Below are 3,773 nucleotides of genomic sequence, written 5' to 3' on the forward strand. Positions count from 1 at the left end.
TGACCTGAAAAAAATGGTCATGTAAATCTAGGTCTATCAATACTGAATTTTGCACTAGATATTTCTGCAACAATAAATAACATGTATCTTTAATATGAAGGAATTATAAGGGTATGGACAAAATATTATGGGATCACGTAAGGAGGGAAATAATTCTGCTCATGGAGTGTGACTTTGTTTATTGAAGAAATTGATAAGAATCAATCTGGTAGGGATAACTGACATTAGATAGTTGTTAAGGAAAAGACTAACATTGCAGAAGTATTTTAAAATAATGTTGGTATTTGCAATAATAATAAGGAAACATTACTTTTGTGGAATTCACAAACTTTTTTTTTTTTTTTTTTGAGACAGGGTCTCACTATGTAGTTGAGACTGACCTGGAACTCACTATGTAGCCCAGGCTGGTCTCGAACTCACAGCGATCCTCCTGCCTCAGCCTCTTGAGTGCTGGGATTACAGGCATGCACTATCACGCCCAACTTACAAACTCTTTAATAGTTAATAAATCAAGGAAAAGGGTTTATAAAAGAATTAGTCCTGAAGAAAAATCACAACACCATGGGCTGAAGGTATGAACTTTTTCCATGGTGTTGTACAGCACCATCTTTGTTTCTTACCCTCAGAAAATCTTTTCCAGATTACTTTCTCTTTTTGTAGCAAAAGTAACCTGTAGTGAATGAAATCAGAAGCACTTGCTTCCACCATCAATACATGTAGAAAATAACTGGAAGGGCGGGGATTTAGCTCCGTGGTTCTACTGCCTGCCTCATAGAAGCAAGGTCCAGAGTTCAATCCCTGTACCAAAAAAAAAAAAAAAGAAAGGAAAATAACTGGAAGACAATTTCTATGTTTTAAAATTATGCAGAAATCATACATGTATAATTAAATAAGAACTGGTTTGGGGCCATTTGCATATTATAAAATGCCAAGGTTTATAAGGGCAACAGCTAGAGGTAAGTTTTTTCTCTCAACAAATATATTCCTTATTTTAAGTCTGATACTAGATCAGATCTTTGACTAAGCCAAGTACTATAAACAAATACATGGTCAAGACTTTGGGAGAAGCTTCAACTGAAGAGAGCCAGAAATGATTAAGAAAAGGGGGATCAGGCTGTTTGCATAATAAAGGAAACAGCAAACTTCTATGGTGGTGTTGGGCTAAAAAGTCTAGTAAATGTCCACCAGCCAGGGGCACAGTTCTAACACATCTTTTTTCTCATGAGACTGAACCACAAGGGGTCACAGTTAACTTAGGACTTCTGAGTTATTCTTGTAGCTGGGGCCATCATCTGTGCAAACATTTCAACCTCATGATTTGGATTGGGCTTTATGCAAGGACTGAAGGCCATTAGGGCTTCAGGCTTGTAGCTGCTGAGGAGCAGAGGGTTTGGGGCAGAAAGATGGGAGAAAGGAAAACAAAGCAGCTCTGGCACTCAATAAGACACATTAAAGCTGTTATTATAGTCTTGGGTGAACAACTTTAAGTGATGAGCATGTCCATATGCATAACTGGATAGAATCTGACCCAAGAATTAAGGGGAGAGGCATAGTATGACAACAGAGATACCAAGTTTTATTCCATTTTAGTCACCTATCAGCTATCTGCAGGTTTATATCTAAAGTCAGTGTTTTTAGCAAATGCACCCTTTATGTGTGTGTAAAGTAACCTAGGCAACGGTTACACTAAACATCAGAGGTGTTATTCACAGCAAAGCTACTGGGAAACTGACAATGTATTGCCCAACTGCTGTGGGATCTCCAAAATTTGTGATTTTTAAGTCTGCAGAACAAGAGAAGTTAGAAGACTTATTTAGGTTTTTTTTTTCTTTTTGGTACCGGGGATCGAACTTGGGTCCTTGCGCTTGCGAGGTGTGTGGCGGAACCACTGATCTGAATCCCCAGCCCTAGGTTTTTTCCTTTGGTAACAAGTTTTGTATGTACATAAGCATTTTGCTTTTGTGGTTTTCAGGCTCATATCTACTCTGCTGAAAAGAGGCAAATGCCATGATACAAAGCGCAACTATTTGCTGTGCCCAGGGGTCTCTACTGTTGACTCAGCCTTTGTCCCACTTTGATGGTCCCTAACCACCTCAAATCCATCCTTAACTTCTCACATCAGAGCTAATTAACTACATCTTTTTGTTGTGTACCAACTGAGACTCTTTTTATTTGCACATATAACTGTGTGAATGGACTAGCTCATCCCATACAAACTGTCCAAATTCTTAAGAGCCCCTTGAGATCAAAGTAAGGGCTAGTTGCTTTCTTTCCTGAACTACTTATCTCTCTGTAACTCTAGTTGCAAGGTTGCAATCCTAGATGCTATGTCCTCCAAAATGGTATGTTTTGGGTTTCACCTAAAAGCATTAAAGACACTTCAGCATCGTTCGTTCCCCTTATGCCTAAATGTTTAGTCCTAGCAAATTGAGCACGGGAAATACTGGAATTAAGGATTGGGGAGGGGATGGGCATGTGTATTACATCATGAAAGCCAGTCTTTGTTTCTGAAGAATTATAGATTTCCATGCATTACATTAGAGAAACCTGAACGGGGAGGATTAACCAAACACTACCTGGAGTTTAAAAAACAAAAACCACCAGCTTGACACCTGGCAATCAGCTCAGCCCCAGAGTGTTGAAAAGGCGGAAACCTGCATTCAGCTTCAATTCAAAATGGCCTTCTAGCTGCAGCCTCAATTTCGGTATTTCCTCACCCCCAAACCTTCTATTTAACCAAAACACTTCAGTTCCTCAGACTTCTCACTACAACTAAAGTGAACCTCTGGGGCGGTTTACACGGAATTCACTTGAGGGGACCAAGAAAGCAAGGGTCAAAGAAGAGGACCCAGTAGCCCTCCGAGTATCTAAGGAAAACTTTGGATATAAAAAGGGCTGCCACTTATCAGACTATTTTTATTTGAGAACTGACGATGAACCCAACTCCACCGAACTGGCAGAGAAATCGTCCATGGGCGTTGTCCCTTCGCGCCGCCCCCACCGCGCACCGCCCCCAGCCCCACCCACCACGGCGAAGTTCGCTCTCTGGGTCACTGAGAAGTCCCCGCTTCCGCTTTGGATCCAACTGGGAGGACCGGCCAAGCCCCCGACGCGGCCCCGGAAGTGACGCAGGGAGGCGCCTTCCATTTTGTGGACAGTCAGCGCTGTTAAGTGCGTCAGTTTTGGAGAGACGTAGACGAGGTGTGTCCTGGTCTGTGAGGAGGTTGACGACTCCGTTGCAGACTACGGACCTCTCTGCGTCTCAGCCGCCAAAGATCCTGTCCGGTAGGTGAGTGGCTCACTTTGAGGGCAAGGCTCCTCGGATCGAGGCTTCTTCATGGCCGCTCAGGTCGCGAGCGGTGGGGGCTGCTCTCTTTGCGGAGGACGGCGTCTAATGAGCGCAGTTGATCGAGGTGGGCGCTGGGGCACGTCTCCTTTTTGGTATTGCTTTGAGGGGGTACTGAAGGTGGAAGGGCGGTCACGGTTGTGGTCTTTTTTACTGAGGGCTCGCCCGCTCCTACTTGTCAGTTCTGTCATTACCCGACTCGTTCTGCAGTAGGCCGGGCCCCTCTCTGGCTTTGTCCGGGCTGCCGTTCTGTGCCCTGCGGGTGTGCAACAGGGACTAAGGACGGCCCGGGGGAAGAGGAGCGAGAGGGGAGCAAGGCACGCGCCTCTTTCCACCGCCGCTGACTCCTCGACCGCCATTTTGTGGCTGCCGGGTGCCCGCCCGCCGCCGTCTACGCAGGCGCGGCAGAGGCCTCGCGAGATCCCGC

The 3,773-nt window shown here is 44.8% G+C and overlaps 1 protein-coding gene across 4 annotated transcripts in view; it reads left to right on the top strand.

The window, feature by feature from the left end:
- Positions 1–3,195: 3,195 nt before the first annotated feature.
- Srsf5 (serine and arginine rich splicing factor 5) overlaps positions 3,196–3,773 on the top strand; it is a 5,157-nt gene continuing 4,579 nt past the window's right edge. For 2 of the 4 annotated variants that reach the window (XM_019204344.1, XM_019204346.1), the window contains exon 1: positions 3,202–3,289. The gene's annotated coding sequence lies outside the window, so the exon portion shown is untranslated. The other 2 variants (XM_010645368.2, XM_010645369.1) reach the window with 2 other exon arrangements.

This window comes from Fukomys damarensis, unplaced genomic scaffold, assembly GCF_012274545.1.
Source record: "Fukomys damarensis isolate Sample0158 unplaced genomic scaffold, DMR_v1.0_HiC HiC_scaffold_21, whole genome shotgun sequence".
NCBI classification, from domain to species: domain Eukaryota; kingdom Metazoa; phylum Chordata; class Mammalia; order Rodentia; family Bathyergidae; genus Fukomys; species Fukomys damarensis.